The 19687-nt window shown below is 44.8% G+C and overlaps 1 protein-coding gene and 1 long non-coding RNA gene across 10 annotated transcripts in view; one reads left to right on the top strand and one right to left on the bottom strand.

Annotated features, from left to right (window-relative positions):
• The window catches only part of ARHGAP24 (Rho GTPase activating protein 24), a 1566862-nt gene that overhangs the window by 1383835 nt on the left and 163340 nt on the right, over positions 1-19687 (top strand). The gene's annotated exons all lie outside the window — the stretch shown is intronic.
• The window catches only part of LOC134912233 (uncharacterized), a 32365-nt gene that overhangs the window by 2499 nt on the left and 10179 nt on the right, over positions 1-19687 (bottom strand). Inside the window, exons 2-4 of the long non-coding RNA XR_010176971.1 lie at positions 10271-10429; positions 1418-1571; positions 620-727 (exon numbers count right to left, since the gene is read on the bottom strand). This is a non-coding gene — a long non-coding RNA (uncharacterized LOC134912233). The remainder of the gene's footprint in view (positions 1-619; positions 728-1417; positions 1572-10270; positions 10430-19687) is intronic.

Here is a 19687-nt window from a genome sequence, read left to right as displayed (position 1 = left end):
CCTCATGCTGATTTGGTCACTGGTTTCTAGTGAAATGCTGCATTTTCATGGCTATAGGGTCAGGAAATGTCTCCCTCCATTGGCTATAGGTGCTACTTCCTCAGTGCCAGTGAGAGCTAGATGTTCTGTATATGTCCCACATCCCTATGTGGAATATGGATTCTACTGAAGCTTTCCATACAATGTGCAGGTGCTGTGGCAGGTGAATGCAGAGTAAAGCTTTGGAGTTGAAGCTTGGTGTCCCTGCACATGCACCATGCACCACATACATACGTTTAGAAGAGCCTATGGAGTGGTTGATGCATATCTTTGGTCCACCACCCCTAAAATTGTTCTTATGAGGCCTAGCTATGCATCCTGACTTGTAAAGTAACCCATGTACAGGTATGTACAGTAAACTCAGAAGAAAAAAGTGGATGCATGTTTACAGTATGTTGTTCTTTTATGCAGCACCTATAAACAGGGGCAGGGTTTGGAGATAGCGGTAACAGTGATATCTGCACGTGCTCCTGGGAAAAGGCCATGTCCTTACTGCATGGGGCATGGCCTCACAGGTTATTCTATCCTCACAAGCTAGAGCCCTCACTTTTGTCACGATAAGCAAAGCCAAGACCCTTACCTGCTTGCCATGCCTTGGGTCTCTCCTGGTCAGTGACATTGTCTTCCTGTTGGCTGTTGCAAGCGATTGCAGCCTTTTAGCTCCTATCCTACAGTCTGTGCACCTTAGCTGAAGCACATTAGTTATACAGTCAGTCATTAAAATGAAAGCGGGGACAGTGCAGTTAAAAAGCAACGGACATACATTGGTACAATAACAGTTTATGCTATTGTTCACCTCCCCGTAGTCCCCCCTTAACTGCAAACCTAATTGCAGTCCCTCTTTCACTGCTGCATCACAGCAGTACCCACCTCCACGTCCCACCTCACAGCAGTCCCCCTCTTCACTATCCACCTCACAGCAGTCCGCTCCTTCACTTTTCACCTCACTGCAGTCCCCCTTCGCTGTTCACCTCAAAGTGCTCTCGCTCTTAACTGCCCACCTCACAGCTGTCCCCCCCTTCACTGTCCACCTCACAGCAGTCACCTCCTTCACTATCTACCTCACAGCAGTCCCCCCTTCACTGTCCACCTCACAGCAGTCCCCTCCTTCATTGTCCACCTCGCAGCAGTCCTCTCCTTCACTGTCCACCTCACGGCAGTCCCCCCTTTCACTGTCCACCTCACAGCAGTCCCCCCCTTCACTGTCCACCTCACAGCAGTCCCCACTTCACTTTTCATCTCACTGCAGTCCCACTTCACTGTTCACCTCACAGTGCCCTCCCCCCCCCCCCCTTTAATAACCACCTCACAGCAGTTCCCACCACTTTAATGTCCACACCACTGTCACCATAGCATCCCACAGCAGTACCTGACTTACCTTTACTCCAGGTACACTGCAGCTTAGCGAGCGAAGGCAGTGGCATTTCTTCGCATCCGCAGCAGCTCTGAGAGCCGTAGCAGGTCTTAGTGCCTGCCGGCTCTATTGAATGGAGACAGTGCAGATTGGCTGCTGCTGCTGCTGAACTCCAGTCCTTTAGAAAAATAAAGTTGCTGGATAAGTGGCAGTAAAATATGTCACTCATTCATAATTTTGGCTACCCCCTAACCCACCCTAACCAGTGGTATTGTAAGCAGTCGTTGACCGTGTCAAAATTATATACTTAACATAAAGTAATTGTTCTGTTTATACTAAAACTGTTCCTGCTGGTCGGTGTAGTTCAGACAGACATATGGTGTCGGCCCTGTAGCACAGCCGATGCTGATATACAGTATCTAGCAGATATATAGGCATGTCTGGCTGTGTGTACGGGCGACCCTCTGGACGCCCATACACTGGCTGCAGACTGATAGCTGGACGGGCAAATTTAAATGCCCATCCATTTGTTACATCTGGCCCAACATATCAAGCTGCCGATTGGTAAGTATGTATAGCTTACCTAATCGGCTGCTCTGTCGGCGCAACAGTGGCTTGATCGACATGCCACTGTGGTGTGTACCCAGCCTATATCTCAGTGATTCTCATGCAGTCCCTGTAATCTAAATTCTCTGTATACTGTATATTGGTGTAACTGCATATATAAATTAATATGATATTTCTCTAACGTCCTAAGTGGATGCTGGGACTCCGTAAGGACCATGGGGAATAGCGGCTCCGCAGGAGACAGGGCACAAAATAAAAGCTTGAGATATCAGGTGGTGTGCACTGGCTCCTCCCCCCATGACCCTCCTCCAAGCCAGTTAGATTTTTGTGCCCGGCCGAGAAGGGTGCAAACTAGGTAGCTCTCCAGAGCTGCTTAGAATAAAAGTTTAGTTAGGTTTTTTTATTTTCAGTGAGTCCTGCTGGCAACAGGCTCACTGCATCGTGGGACTAAGGGGAGAAGAAGCGAACTCACCTGAGTGCAGAGTGGATTGGGCTTCTTAGGCTACTGGACGTTAGCTCCAGAGGGACGATCACAGGTTCAGCCTGGATGGGTCACCGGAGCCGCGCCGCCGTCCCCCTTACAGAGCCAGAAGAGACGAAGGTCCGGTGAAAGCGGCGGCAGAAGACATCCTGTCTTCAAGACTAAGGTAGCGCACAGCACCGCAGCTGTGCGCCATTGCTCTCAGCACACTTCACACTCCGGTCACTGAGGGTGCAGGGCGCTGGGGGGGAGCGCCCTGAGACGCAATATAACACACATATACCTTAGCTGGCAAAAGGAATACATCACATATAGCTCCAGGGCTATATGGATGTATTTTTTCCCCTGCCATTTACACAAAAAAGCGGGAGTTAAGGACGTCGTGAAGGGGCGGGGCCTATCTCCTCAGCACACTGGCGCCATTATTCCCTCACAGCTCCGCTGGAAGGACGGCTCCCTGATTCTCCCCTGCAGTACTGCATCTGATTCAGGGTAAAAAAGAGAAGGGGGGGCATTTTGGCAGCAAATAACTAGATTAACAGCAGCTATAAGGGATTAACACTTATATAAGGTTATCCCTGTATATATATAGCGCTGGGTGTGTGCTGGCAGACTCTCCCTCTGTCTCTCCAAAGGGCTAAGTGGGGTCCTGTCCTCTATCAGAGCATTCCCGGTGTGTGTGCTGTGTGTCGGTACGCGTGTGTCGACATGTATGAGGAGGAAAATGAGGTGGAGGCGGAGCAGTTGCCTGTGTTAGTGATGTCACCCCCTAGGGAGTCGACACCTGACTGGATGATTGTGTTTAAGCAATTAAGTGATAATGTCAGCAATTTACAAAAAACTGTTGACGACATGAGAAAGCCGGCAAATCAATTAGTGCCTGTTCAGGCGTCTCAGACACCCTCAGGGGCCCTAAAACGGCCGCTACCTCAGTGGGTCGACACGGATCCAGATACAGATACTGAATCTAGTGTCGACGGTGACGAGACAAACGTAATGTCCAGTAGGGCCACACGTTACATGATCACGGCAATGAAAGAGGCATTGAACCTTTCTGACACTACAAATACCTCAAAGGCGAGTATTATGTGGGGTGTGAAAAAACTGCCAATAGTTTTTCCTGAGTCTGAGGAAATAAATGAGGTGTGTGATAAAGCGTGGGTTTCCCCCGATAAAAAACAGCTAATTTCTAATAAGTTATTAGCACTATACCCTTTCCCGCCAGAGGTTAGGGCACGGTGGGAAACACCCCCTAGGGTAGATAAGGCGCTCACACGTTTATCTAAACAAGTAGCGTTACCGTCCCCTGATACGGCCACCCTCAAAGAACCAGCTGATAGGAGGCTGGAAAATATCCTGAAAAGTATATACACACATACTGGTGTTATACTGCGACCAGCAATCGCATCAGCCTGGATGTGCAGTGCTGGAGTCGCATGGGCGGATTCCCTGACTGAGAATATTGATACCCTGGATAGGGACAATATTCTGTTAACTATAGAACATTTAAAGGATGCATTGCTATATATGCGTGATGCGCAGAGGGATATTTGTACCCTGGCATCAAGAGTAAGCGCAATGTCCATCTCTGCCAGAAGAGCATTATGGACCAGACAGTGGTCAGGGGACGCAGATTCCAAACGGCACATGGAAGTATTGCCGTATAAGGGGGAGGAGTTATTTGGGGCTGGTCTAACAGACCTGGTGGCCACGGCAACGGCTGGAAAATCCACCTTTTTACCCCAGGTTACTTCACATCAACAGAAAAAGACACAGTCTTTTCAAACTCAGTCCTTTCGTTCCCATAAGTACAAGCGAGCAAAAGGTCACTCTTTTCTGCCCAAGGGCAGAGGAAGAGGAAAAAGGCAGCACCATGCAGCCGCTTCCCAGGAGCAGAAGCCCTCCCCTGCTTCTGCCAAGTCTTCAGCATGACGCTGGGGCTTTACAAGCAGACTCAGACACGGTGGGGGCCCGTCTCAAGTATTTCAACGCGCAGTGGGCTCACTCGCAAGTGGATCCCTGGATTCTACAGGTAGTATCACAGGGGTACAAACTGGAATTCGAGGCGTTTCCTCCTCATCGGTTCCTGAAGTCTGCTTTACCAAAGTCTCCCTCCGACAGGGAGGCAGTTCTGGAAGCCATTCACAAGCTGTACTCCCAGCAGGTGATAATCAAGGTACCCCTCTTACAACAGGGAAAGGGGTATTATTCCACACTATTTGTGGTACCGAAGCCGGACGGCTCGGTGAGACCAATATTAAATCTAAAATCTTTGAACACTTACATAAAAAGGTTCAAATTCAAGATGGAGTCACTCAGAGCGGTGATAGCGAACCTGGAAGAGGGGGACTATATGGTGTCGCTGGACATCAAGGATGCTTATCTCCACGTCCCAATATATCCTTCTCACCAAGGGTACCTCAGGTTTGTAGTACAAAACTGTCATTATCAGTTTCAGACGCTGCCGTTTGGATTGTCCACGGCGCCTCGGGTCTTTACCAAGGTAATGGCCGAAATGATGATTCTTCTACGAAGAAAAGGCATCTTAATTATCCCTTACTTGGACGATCTCCTGATAAGGGCAAGAACCAAGGAACAGTTAGAAGTCGGAGTGGCACTATCTCAGGTAGTGCTAAGTCAGCACGGATGGATTCTAAATATTCCAAAATCGCAGCTGATTCCAACGACACGTCTACTGTTCTTAGGAATGATTCTGGACACAGTCCAGAAGAAGGTGTTTCTCCCGGAGGAGAAGGCCAGGGAGTTATCCGAGCTAGTCAGGAACCTCCTAAAACCAGGACAGGTCTCAGTGCATCAGTGCACAAGGGTCCTGGGAAAAATGGTGGCTTCTTACGAAGCGATTCCATTCGGAAGATTCCATGCAAGAACTTTTCAGTGGGATCTACTGGGAAAATGGTCCGGATCGCATCTTCAGATGCATCAACGGATAACCCTGTCGCCAAGGACAAGGGTGTCTCTCCTGTGGTGGCTTCAGAGGGCTCATCTACTAGAGGGCCGCAGATTTGGCATTCAGGATTGGATCCTGGTAACCACGGATGCCAGCCTGAGAGGCTGGGGAGCAGTCACACAGGGAAGGAATTTCCAGGGCTTGTGGTCAAGCATGGAAACATCTCTTCATATAAACATTCTAGAACTAAGGGCCATTTACAATGCCTTAATTCAAGCAAAACCTCTGCTTCAGGGTCAGGCGGTGTTGATCCAGTCGGACAACATCACGTCAGTCGCCCACATAAACAGACAGGGCGGCACGAGAAGCAGGAGGGCAATGGCAGAAACTGCAAGGATTCTTCGCTGGGCGGAAAATCATGTGATAGCACTGTCAGCAGTGTTCATTCCGGGAGTGGACAACTGGGAAGCAGACTTCCTCAGCAGACACGACCTTCACCCGGGAGAGTGGGGACTTCACCCAGAAGTCTTCCACCAAATTGTAAACCGTTGGGAAAGACCAAAGGTGGACATGATGGTGTCACGTCTAAACAAAAAACTGGACAGATATTGCGCCAGGTCAAGGGACCCTCAGGCAATAGCAGTGGACGCTCTGGTAACGCCGTGGGTGTACCAGTCAGTGTATGTATTCCCTCCTCTGCCCCTCATACCGAAAGTATTGAGAATCATAAGAAGGAGAGGAGTAAGAACTATACTCGTGGTTCCGGATTGGCCAAGAAGGTCTTGGTACCCGGAACTTCAAGAGATGCTCACGGACGAACCGTGGCCTTTACCTCTAAGACAGGACCTGCTACTGCAGGGGCCTTGTCTGTTCCAAGACTTACCGCGGCTGCGTTTGACGGCATGGCGGTTGAACGCCGGATCCTGAAGGACAAGGGCATTCCAGAAGAAGTCATCCCTACTCTGGTAAAAGCCAGAAAGGAAGTAACCGCAAAACATTATCACCGCATTTGGCGTAAATATGTTGCGTGGTGTGAGGCCAAGAAGGCCCCTACACAGGAATTTCAACTGGGTCGTTTCTTGCATTTCCTGCAAACAGGACTGTCTATGGGCCTAAAATTAGGGTCCATTAAGGTTCAAATTTCGTCCCTGTCGATATTCTTCCAGAAAGAACTGGCTTCAGTACCTGAAGTTCAGACATTTGTGAAAGGGGTGCTGCACATACAGCCTCCTTTTGTGCCTCCAGTGGCACCTTGGGATCTCAATGTTGTGTTGAGATTTCTAAAATCACACTGGTTTGAACCATTGTCTACGGTAGATTTAAAATATCTCACGTGGAAGGTGTCGATGCTGTTGGCCTTGGCTTCAGCTAGGCGTGTGTCAGAATTGGCGGCTTTATCATGTAAAAGCCCTTACCTAAATTTTCATTCTGACAGGGCGGAATTGAGGACTCGTCCTCAATTTCTACCTAAGGTGGTTTCTGCATTTCACATGAACCAACCTATTGTGGTACCTGCGGCTACTAGGGACTTAGAAGACTCTAAGTTGCTGGACGTTGTCAGGGCCTTGAAAATATATGTTTCCAGGACGGCTGGAGTCAGGAAAACTGACTCGCTGTTTATCCTGTATGCACCCAACAAGCTGGGTGCTCCTGCTTCAAAGCAGACGATTGCTCGTTGGATTTGTAGTAGTACAATTCAGCTTGCACATTCCGTGGCAGGATTGCCACAGCCAAAATCAGTAAAAGCCCATTCCACAAGGAAAGTGGGCTCATCTTGGGCGGCTGCCCGAGGGGTCTCGGCTTTACAACTTTGCCGAGCAGCTGCTTGGTCAGGGGCAAACACGTTTGCTAAATTCTACAAATTTGATACCCTGGCTGAGGATGACCTGGAGTTCTCTCATTCGGTGCTGCAGAGTCATCCGCACTCTCCCGCCCGTTTGGGAGCTTTGGTATAATCCCCATGGTCCTTACGGAGTCCCAGCATCCACTTAGGACGTTAGAGAAAATAAGATTTTACTTACCGATAAATCTATTTCTCGTAGTCCGTAGTGGATGCTGGGCGCCCATCCCTAGTGCGGATTGTCTGCAATACTTGTATATAGTTATTGTTACAAAAAATTCGGGTTATTATTGTTGAGCCATCCTTTCAGAGGCTCCTTTAAATTTATCATACTGTTAACTGGGTTCAGATCACGAGTTGTACGGTGTGATTGGTGTGGCTGGTATGAGTCTTACCCGGGATTCAATATCCTTCCTTATTATGTACGCTCGTCCGGGCACAGTATCCTAGCTGGCTTGGAGGAGGGTCATGGGGGGAGGAGCCAGTGCACACCACCTGATATCTCAAGCTTTTATTTTGTGCCCTGTCTCCTGCGGAGCCGCTATTCCCCATGGTCCTTACGGAGTCCCAGCATCCACTACGGACTACGAGAAATAGATTTATCGGTAAGTAAAATCTTATTTTCTGTTTGAGAATTCCTAATGAGGATGCTGATTAAAAAGGAATGGGTCATATTAAAAAAAAAAAAAAGGGAATTAGAAACACAGATGTTCATTGCTTAGTTTTTTTGTTTAACTAATAAAAGCTTACACCACTCAAAACACATAGGGCTGGTTCAGAGTTGTGGCAATGTTTTCACACTTAAGAAATTATTGGTAATATGCGTGTGCATCACTGTCACAATTTACATGAGCTGCAAATGATTTGTGATTACGCTCTCAGTGAGAATTCATTAGCAAGTGATTGACATCAAGTGGCCATTTTGTCGGAGCTAATGGGGAGTGAAGGCAAAAATGTGGGGTATTGGGACCGTTTTCAGGCTGTGTATCAGCCGCTGATTATGATCCTGTATGAAGGAAACACGTCTCAGGTGTCTCAGTTGTGGTGGCCATTCTGAGTGACCATAGACTTAGTGGAGGAGACGCTGTTTCCCAGATCTGCGTTGATGCTGCAAATGTGTTCACCGTTGCAGGCAGCTGCTAAGGCTCCGGTGGGTGTCTCTACAATACCCAGTGGCTGTTCATTTAGCTTATTTGTGCACATCCTCTGAGTCAAAAATTGCATTTGCTGCAGCATTAGCGTGCACCTATGAATCAGGCCCATTGTTCTTTAACACAAACTTGCCCTGTTCTTGCCTCCTGGAGACTCCAGAGGGTAAATCCAAGTGGCAATGCTGGGGATGTGGCAACGCGGTTTGCAGCATTGTACAGCAGGTTCATGATACCATGGTTCACTATGAATTGCATGATCATGCCCAAACAATTCTGTACTTTGTGTACAAGGAAGGTTTGCTGGCATAAAGATCAGTTATTCCAAATGCTGATGTGTATTGTGTCCATGATGTTAAATGTGAAATAATAAAAGGCAAACACAGAAGCAGAAGACTGTGCACTGCAATCAGTAAAATTGGTCATGATGGAAGTTATGACTCATAAGGTCTAAATATACAAGTGTTTATATATCGCATGTCCATTGAATAATTGTTACCATAGTCATCTTGCACAGATTGAGGCACTAGCTGTTGCTACTGCTAGTGATCATAGGTGTTTGCTAGGTGGTTCAAAATGTGAATTCTATATATTGTGCTATTGTTCTATATATTGTGCCATTGGCATTTCTATCATGGGTGCAATGTGTGCACATGGGCCCCTGGATCCAGGGTGGCCCAGGCTGCACACACTGCACCCATATTGTTTTAATACTCACCTTTCCGGAGTCCTGTGAGCCGCAGCAAAAAAATCCTCCCAAAACGGCTGCCGTGCATGCGCAGTAGAAAATTAGTCTCCAGATCATGACAGGTGACATGTTTCTGGAGACCTGCGCATGTGCAGAAGACTCCGGCACAGTGCCGGAGCCTGCAGTGACATAGACAGGAGGTGGCCCACCCGGAGTCTGCACATGGGCCCCCTCCTCTTTTAAAACGCCCCTGTATTGTGCTAATGTAATCACTGGTAAATATACATATGTACACCCATGAACTGCCTTTTGTAATGATGAGGGAAATGAAGTAGTTTGTTACGTAGTTAGTTAGTTAGTTAGTTAGTTAGTCGTAGCAACCAATTTATGAGAACTTTTGTTTTTTTACAATAAAATATCTGCTGGTACTTGTAACAAGAAAAATAATTTTCAATGTATTAATTCAGTCATAATGGGCATGATTCATGTGTGCAAGCAAAGCAAAATAAAAAAAAGACAATTGGGCAAAACCATGTTGCACTACAGGTGAGGCAAATGTAACATGTGCAGAGAGAGTAATAGGCCCTACACACTGGCCAGTTACACTGAAAGATATGAACGATCTCGTTAATAAATGAACGAGATATCGTTCATATCTTTCAATGTGTATGCACCAACAATGAACGATGCGCAGGCCCGTGCTCATTGATCGTTGGTGCCGGCTCGTTTATGCCTGCAAGCCAATATGGACAATCTCATCCATATTAGCATGCAGGTCTATGGGGCCAGGTGACAGGGGGAGTGAAGAAACGTCACTCTCTCCGTCGCCGGGTCGTCCATCGGCCTATCGGCCGTCGGGCACCTCGGCCAATGTGTAGGACCCATTAGATTTGGGTGGGGTGTGTTCAAACTGATATCTAAATTGCAGTGTAAAGCTGTCCAGTATTTGTGGTCTACATGCAGAAGCAGCCAGTATTTAGCCTGCACAGAAACAATGTTATGTAACCCACCCAAATCTAAATCTACATTTGACCGACCTGCAGTGCAACATCGCTTTGCCCAGTTGCTTGCTTTTTTGCTTTACTTACAATCATGAATCAGGCCCTATATCTTTAAGGAGAGTGAGTAACATCAGCTTACTATACTGTGTACATTACAAATATTCATAATTTGCATTTTGGATGGTTTTAACTTCTTTTTGAGTGAATCACGACATTGTATAGTTTACATTTTATATAGCTTTACCTATAAGTAGATCACATCAGTCTGAATCACGGGTAGTGATAGAAAAAAACCTGCTTTGTTCACAGCCCTGAAAATACTATTTCCTGTTGCCTTGTGTTAGATTTGGCTGCCAGTGTATTTACCAAATATGGTTCTCCAGTAACGTTAGTTGTAAGAACTCTGTGGAAGAAAAAAAGGATATTTGGATTGGGCAATAAATGAGATGTTTATTTCTGTCTGCACTATGCTGAAATGAGAGTTTGGAGCAGTGTATGCGTAATAGAAACATTGCTAGGGCAGCAGTGGAGTGCAGTCAGTTAGATGAATCAAGCAGTCTAACCTCCTCAATACTCTGATTTATGTACCTCATTATAATACATTGAACCATAACACTGTTCCCTTTGCCTTCAGCAAAGTGAGCTATGGACAATTGCATTGTGTTGTGGTGAATAATAATAAGGCAGCGTTACTTTTATACTGATGCTGGTAAAAAAGAAGTATCACTCTCCCATTCTGCAGTACATTATCTGCTTACTTATATATAGATCTCTTTTCTTCAGGCACCTACTGTAACTTGGATTTCTCTGAGCTGAATCCCTTGACCCAAAACCATGAGGAACTGCCCCACAGTGTGTTTATACTTGTCTGAGGCTGGTATTATAACATCCTCTCATAGGATGTGGTCTATTGTCACTGTGTGCAAGACAACATAGATGACAGATCTCCTAGAAAGGGGAATTACATTAATGTAATGGGACTACTTTGTTCTGAACACAATCTCTGGGAAATTGTACAATGAAGATGATAGCTGAATTGCTGTTCTTTATGAGTTGTGACAAGTAATTTAGCTTTATATACCTAAGGCACCAACCTTTTACTTCTTATTAGGTTACATTTTTAGTTTACAGTGGTGACTTTCAGTGGTCTATACAAAAAGTATGCTTTTAAACGGACATATCATGTGGGGATGTAGAAGGAATCTTCTGGCTCCAAACTCGCAGACTGGCATTCAATTCTTAACTGGTTTTAAACCAAAGTAAAAGCATGTACGTAGGAAAGGGATGGAACGTGCTGGTTGGTACATGCTTACTGTCTATAATACAGCAAACAAAAGGTGCTAGACAGGTGGCAAGAAACTGGGAGCAATAAGGGGAGCTGAGGAGCTGGGGGTAACAGATACAGCAATGGCTGAAACAGGTGGCAATGCTGTTATAACCAAAGCAGAATGAGAAATATTGATCATGGCTGAGAAATAGGAAAAGGAAACAGAACTGTGAAAGACCAAGTAAGAAGTAGTAACCAAGACTGAGAAGAAGTTCACTGACCGCACAACACAGAATAAGTACTCATGCAGTGCCTCGCTGCCAGCTCTATGAACTATACACATTTAATAAGGGTGTTATTTAAGTAATATTAACAAAATAATAATAATAATAATAATAATAATTATTATTATTATTATTAGTAGTAGTAGTAGTAGTAGTAGTAGTAGTAGCTGGAAAATGTTTGTTTCAATAAGCAGAGTATTCATAATAAACTCTATGGTGCCATAAAGAAAATTAGATCACAGCAACCAAAATCTTTCCACAATTCAGCAAGTGTTATGGTATAGTGAGCTACAGTATACTGTAGATGCATGTAATGTTTCCCAATTGTGGCGTGGAAAATACTTTAAATTCCCCTAGGGGCAATCTCTTTTCATTTTCACCTTGATATGTCTTTATCAGTTCCCACATACATAAACAGAGCTACTTTTGTCCTCTGGGTATGGTAATATTGCTTAACACATGACTTAGTATTCCGGGTACTATGTAACACCTTAACGCCATAGCTGTTTCATCTAAAGCTAATGAAAAACATATTTTCATATATCCCCTGAGTACATTACAAAAACGGAAAATAACTATTTAAATTCTAGCATTTACATACTCCTTATATAAGGTCTGGCACTCTCCATCATATGGCAACAATACCAGCAATATAAATATATATTATATATTTTGACTCTTATCAAAAGACATAGCAATTGCTTTTACTACATGCCAAGAAGATGGTTTAGAAACCAGTACAGAAGGTCCATGTTGAAACTGGTGCTGTCAGCGCTACCTAACTGCTTTATAATAGATTGAGAATGTGTAAGTCTCAGAAAAAAATCAATTTATGTTACTGTCAAACTAATATCCTTCATAGGCTAGTGCACTACTATCAAACCCCCGGCCTACTACCTTAATATAATCAGTGTGGCTATATTTAATTGTCTATAACAAGCTGACTCCCTAGCGGCACATTAATGAGGTGATAAATGACACAAAGATAAACCTAAGTAGCAATTTTGTTAATTAGATAAGTATTGGAGTGAAATGACTATTTGTAAAAACTACATTACTGTATGTAAAAACTGTGCATTCTACTTCTACGCCCTTTAACCATCGCACGCCCTTTGTCCGTGCAATATTTAACCACTCACACTATTATGATTGGTGGTAATACTCCATATAATACAAATATTGCAAGGGTTAAGGGAGCGTAGCCCCTTACGACGGTGTGGAGAGAGCCCGTAGGGCGTGATGAATCACCTAGTGTTACTACATATAGTATACTGGCACTCATTGCTCCTCCATATTTGCATATTTAGGAAAAAAAAAGTATTGTAAATGATGCACAAAGTAGTTACCACCTAAGCAGGGCATTTTCAATAATCACTGTCAACCATGAACTGTCTAGAGCCCCACAATCAGAGGCGGAACTACCGTTGGTGCAGCAGGTGCATTGCACCATGGCCCCTGAGGACTAAGGGGCCCACTGCTGCCCAGACCAGAAATTATTTATCCCCTACCCACTAGTGCAGACCATTTTGAGCAATGTCGGATGAATGGCCCAGTACAGAAAGCAGGGTGGGCCACACCTGCCTTTTATCTTAGAGGGCTGACCTTGTGTGTGCCGGACTGATACAGGAGTCCTGCCACCTATCAGCACTGATGATCATAGCCACATACTACCTCTAAGTAACAGGCAAATGTACATTATTTCTTATTCACTGCTGTCTGTGGCTGTGACTTACAGGCAGCTCACAGCCGTGTAACTAGCACTGTCAGAGTCTGCCTGACCGAGTGCCAAACTGAGGAAAGAACAAAGGGCGGGGGTCCCTGCATTCCTGCCCTCACCAAGGTACATGCCCCCTGTTCTCCACACCACATAGAACATTGTGTTTGTACACCTGTCACCCTCTGCCTCCCCTTGGCTTCCATTCTCGCCCTCTGCCTCTCTATGTTAATCTCTGCCTTACGCTGTCATCCTCTGCCTCTTCCAGGTCACCCATTGCTGTGTGACATACTGTGAACCTAGGTAGGGATGGAGGAGGGGGGCCCAAATTATATTTTTGCACCTGGGCCCACAACTCACAAGTTCCGCCACTGCCCACAATGTACCCTAATTAAGGCACTACAGTATAAATACCCTGGGCACGCCACACAATCTGCTCAGCAATTTATAGGGCTCCTGGACTTATCTATTATTTACATCCAGTACCTTCCTGTGACTTATTCCTTCCTACTGATACCTCACATTTTGTTTGTCATACTAACTTAAGGTGCATACACACTTAGTGATACAGTCAACAATATAGCTCATTTTACCCCCTCCTGAGCGATATTGTTTACTATATCGCCCAGTGTGTATGTAGCTTACGGCGGCCGATGGGTGGCCCCGCAGGTCGTTAATGACCCTCTTTGTTGGCTGTACATGTAGCTCAATTTGGACTCATCGTTCAAAGCTGCATGCACGGCCCGGTCGTGATATCGCACAGTGTGTATGCCCGTCGGGTGGCCCGGGCTGGGAGGGGGCACACTAGACGATGTTGCTCAATGCCTAGTGTGTACCCACTTTTAGGGTAACAAGTATGCTAAATGCCCACCAATTACTTACTGTAGCTTCTTCTCCAGAGCAGCTGAAGATATTGGGAGTATGTTTACTAACTACCATTACTCTGTCTTATTCAATGCAGACTAGGGAAAGCAGATTGTGGGGCCCCTAAAAGTGTAATTGATTTTGTTGGACTTTTGAACAAAATGACCTTTACTGGGACAGCAGTATAGTGATAGCTAATGCTATAGTATCACTGTAAGATATAAATATTAGTAATATACACTGTATGTCTAATTGGGTGCTAAATGTTGCTACGTATACAGTTTTGCACCATTATAGTAGCAATCTAATTGAGCAAAACAGAATGTAATATACGGTATCTTGGGTGCAATAGCTGCCTGACAATGCATGCTCATGCCTAGGAACCAGGGGAAATACAGGGTTGTAACTGCTTCTGGGTTCCTCTGTTTGATACAATGTGTAGCCAATGGAATCCTATTTTAACACTGAATAAGATACTTGCTGTCTATGCTGTGTAGAGGTCTAACATCGGACATTTCTACAACAGAACACCCAAGACACCATATTGTCTCCAAATCTATGTATCATTTATTTCAAGTTTAATGGCTCTATTAATCATTAGTGTTTCAGTGGGCGCATTCTGCATTTTGCAGTGATTATTGTAACGTACAGTATTACAGGGATACAGCATGCAGTTTTCACACAATTTAACAATCCTGGGTTCTTCTTGGAGCCCCAGCGAAAACCCCACTCTCCTAAGCAGTGATTATCGCCATCACAAGCAGCCTAGATTATCTAGCTTTCTGACACTTGATAACTAATGGACTGCTCCTGAATCATCTCAATGAGCTTAACACACCCAGTCCGGTACACCAAGCTAATTACAGCATCCATGGTGGCTGGAAATAAACACTGCGTGTAGTGAAAGAACATACTTTGATACCTATGTTCAGGGGCGGATTGGGAACAAAAAGCGTCCCTGGAAAAATTTGTACTAGTGGCCCCACATGGGCAGCACCAGAGGTGTAAGTTCTAGCCATGGGCCATGGCAGCAGCACCCTCCCCCCAAGACTTTCCAGATAGTGGGCATGTCCAGCATCAAGGGGGGAGTTAAAAAGAAATAAAATTAAATATTATGAGCACATTATATGATACACCTTCAGAATTTAGGAAACTATATCGTTCTTTAGAAAGATATATTTTCTTGCTTATTACACCAACCGTATCCCAATCACTATTCACTCAATCTTATATGTCAGCCAAGCAGGCAGAGTATATACTAGATCATCTGCAATCACAGGCTAAGTGGCAGTAATTTTCATATATGCAAATTAGTTTGCATCTTATTCATTATGTCTATAAAAAGGACCACATGTCCTCAAACAAAACAGGCCCCACGGGTGCGTCGGCCCATCGGGAATCTTCCCCGTGAACCCTATGGCCAATCCGCCTCTGCCTATGTTGTACGTGCAGATATAATTCTCTTTTATTCTGTCCGTGCAGTGCCTTTACCTTATTTCTACTTCTGTACAAAATCTCATCGCTGCCCACTGAGCATGTCTTTTAGATTTATTGTTTCTTCCCCAAGAAAACAATTTGGAGTGGATTTCAGGCCATAAAAGGTAGCTAGGTCATGTTAGTACAACTGAACTCCTCAGCAAGCATTTAATGACATAGTGACAGCAGGAAATGCTCTTTGGGAAGGAGACTTAAAGCAAGTTGCACAGTAGATGTGTTTTTGGAACAGAGCGTGTACATGATAATAATGGGCAAAGGCGAAAAGACCTTAGAACTGTGCACAGTTACACTGCTGCTTAATAGGGGACAGTAATGTGTTTTATTTATAATTTAGAGTCTTATAGGGGTGATTTAGTTATCAGAGATGTGCGATAGTGTTAAGCGGCCACTGCTCTATGTTTACATTAATAGTGGTCTCACGTCTAAATGTATGTTAAAAACTGTGCAAAGTTCTCTATATTAATAATTGTGGACAGGTTTATTTTACTTATAGGCCCTACACATGCCGATTTTTTGAAAGATATGAACGATCTCGTTCATAAATGAACGAGAACTCGTTCATATCTTTCAGTGTGGAGGCTCCAGCGATGAACGATGCGCGGCCCCGCGCTCGTTCATCGCTGGTCCCCCGTCGGCTGTGCATGCAGGCCAATATGGACGATCTCGTTTATATTTGCCTGCACGTCTATGGAGCCGGGTGACGGGGGGAGTGAAGAAACTTCACTCCCCCCCGTCACTGCCCCCCCGCCGCCGGGTCGCCCGTCGGCCGTATCGGCCGTTGGGCACCTCGGCGGCACATCGCCATATGTGTAGGGCCCATTAGACTAAGTGGATACAATGTGTTTATTATTCTGCAAAGGGGAACAACAATTATAGCGTCTACTCCTGTATACTAATAGTGTAGCAGGCACTTGCAGAATTTTTGACAGGTTTGTCCTGGTACCTATTAGTTAGATTAATTTTGCTAAACCACACATAGTAAATTCCCCCCCTTAGTATGCATAGTTACGCAGACACACAAACCTCCTTATAGACCTCTTCTCAATACCACTAACCACTGACACATTTATAATTATCCATATCGAGTAAGTAATGTAATTGCCTGGTGTGATTCTGGTGTTTCTCCAGCAAGTTTGGAAGCTGGTGTATGTAATTGTACGACTCAAAAAAAAAAAAAAGTCCAGAAACACACCAGACTGAAACAAGTCTGGCCGCAAAACGGATCACAGTTTTTCTAATGTTGTACTGTAATATGTACGACCCTCCTGGCTGTTCTGGGAGAGTAGGCATGTTTGCTGTGTGTAGTTTGTATATTCTCCCTGTGCTTGAGCAGGTTTCTTCCGGGCAGAGCTGCATCAGAAATTATGGAGCCCTGAACTGACAAAATAGGCAGGGCCCAACCCACACCTTTCCTGCACCACTTTTTTTTACAGTAACAGCAGAGACTGTGCCACTTGTATTATAGTAATAGCAGAGACTGTGCCACTTGTATTATAGTAACAAGAGACTGTGCCACTTGTATTATATTAACAGAGACTGTGCCACTTGCATTATAGTAACAGCAGAGACTGTGCCACTTGTATTACAGTAACAGCAGGGACTGTGCCACTTGTATTATAGTAACAGCAGAGACTGTGCCACTTGTATTATAGTAACAACAGAGACTGTGCCACTTGTATTATAGTAACAACAGAGACTGTGCCACTTGTATTACAGTAACAGCAGGGACTGTGCCACTTGTATTATATTAACAGAGACTGTGCCACTTGCATTATAGTAACAGCAGAGACTGTGCCACTTGTATTACAGTAACAGCAGGGACTGTGCCACTTGTATTATAGTAACAGCAGAGACTGTGCCACTTGTATTATAGTAACAACAGAGACTGTGCCACTTGTATTATAGTAACAACAGAGACTGTGCCACTTGTATTACAGTAACAGCAGGGACTGTGCCACTTGTATTATAGTAACAGCAGAGACTGTGCCACTTGTATTATAGTAACAACAGAGACTGTGCCACTTGTATTATAGTAACAACAGAGACTGTGCCACTTGTATTACAGTAACAGCAGGGACTGTGCCACTTGTATTATAGTAATAGCAGAGACTGTGCTACTTGTATTATAGTAACAAGAGACTGTGCCACTTGTATTATAATAACAGCAGAGTCTGCCCCACCTGTATTATAGTAACAATAGAATCTGCACCACCTGTATTATAGTAACAAGAGTCTGCGTCACCTGAATTATATTAACAGCAGAGACTGTGCCCCCTGTACTATAGTGACAACGGAGTCTGCACCACCAGTATTATAAAAATAGGACACTAAAGTGTAACCCACCTGTACAATGATAAAGCAGCACCAGTCTGCTCCAGCTGTACTATTAAAAGGAATCAGTGTCTGCTCCCCCTGTAGTACAAGAAAATGATGCCAGAGCTGCTCAACCTATTGAATAATAATATCATTACTTGCTACCAGACTCAATGTTGGCTGCTCTCTGTTGATCAGATCACAGGAAACTGGGCGCTGCTCCCGTCTGTCAGTACACGGCTAGGGAACAGAGAACAAGAAAATTGCCACTGACCCCCTGAACTGAGGACATGTGTGGTAATATAGAGAGGTCTCTCAACAGCCTCTAATCTTGTGCGAGTCTGGCCCACAGACAGCGGGGGCTGCTCGTACTTAAGTAGCTTTAAGTAGATGCTAGCTTGTTTGGAGTCCCGTGAGACAGTTGACAATACTGTCCCACTTTATTTTAGGAGCCAGGGTCGGGCCCCCGTCTGTCCGGGCCGATGATTCTAGTCCCAGCAGTTACCCCTTGATGGTGGCTCTGCCTCTGGGTACTCCCGTGTCCTCTCACACCTTAATAATATACTGGTAGGTGATTTGTCTCCAGGCACATATTAACCCTACTGTGTACTGTATGTGTGTGTACATACAGTAAGAAAAATTAGAGCGTAAGCTCCACTGGACAGGGACTGATGTACATTACCACATATTCTCTATAAAGGACTGGGGAATATGTGTGGGCTGTATAACTGATAATAACCCCCCAGGATTGCTGGGACCTGTAGTGCACCAGTACATTTATCTATAATTTCTAATTCTAAATACTGTGTATTACCCTTACATCCAAAGCTAGAGGGTGTTTGGATGAACTTAAGTGCTGTTAGCATGGGGCTGTTTTTCCTGAAGATATTTTTTTATACAGGCCTGAACCCCCCTGGGGAATAAAGCCATGAGCTGCCCAGCATAGCGCTAGTTGGCATTATGGCAGGTGGACCCCAGACTGTGTGTCTTTCCTACTATAGCAGCTCCAAGCCTTGCTGGCAATGCCTAGTGCTGCAATGCTAATTTTGTCTAGACCCCATGCATTTTCCAATACAGTACCAGCTTAGGCTGAAGCACTACTGCTGCTTTTAATTGGAGGAGGGGACCCTACAGTTCTCCCATTATATGTTTTAAAAACAAACCTTGAATAATGTCAAAAGATGTATTTATAACCTGACGCACACCCAGCCGTTTATATTCTGCGATTTGTAGGCTAGTCACAAAAGAAAATGAAAAACGCTGTGATTTTTATCATCTTAAAAGTCTTTGAAAATTTGCCACTTTATTATATTCTGGACTAATGCTGGGTACACACCTATACAATCCATGGCCCGATCACCCAATATCGGGTGAACAATTTAACGATTGTATAAGTGTGTATGCAAGAACATTGCAGGAGCGTTAGCTGATAAATGGCAACGTGCGGTCACATCTCATGTACTGTTTATTATTTGTCGGATCAACCTCTGAAACCCATAATTCTCATACACTAAGCTATTTCTAGCACAGTGTGTATGGGGCTCACAGGGGGTCAAGCTGAGGACACAATACTGATCGGAAGCATTTACCCAATCAGATGAGTGATCGCAAAAGTGTGTTCCCAGCTTAAGCCTCTTAAGTTCACAGTGACTAATCATTTCAGCTAATACGTGCTACTGATAGTTCCTATAGCAGGTGACTAGGTCACTCACTGTTACTGTA

This window comes from Pseudophryne corroboree, chromosome 1, assembly GCF_028390025.1.
Source record: "Pseudophryne corroboree isolate aPseCor3 chromosome 1, aPseCor3.hap2, whole genome shotgun sequence".
Lineage (NCBI taxonomy): Eukaryota > Metazoa > Chordata > Amphibia > Anura > Myobatrachidae > Pseudophryne > Pseudophryne corroboree.
The sequence above is the reverse complement of the archived record's forward strand: the minus strand, read 5'-3'. Positions and strand labels throughout refer to the sequence as shown.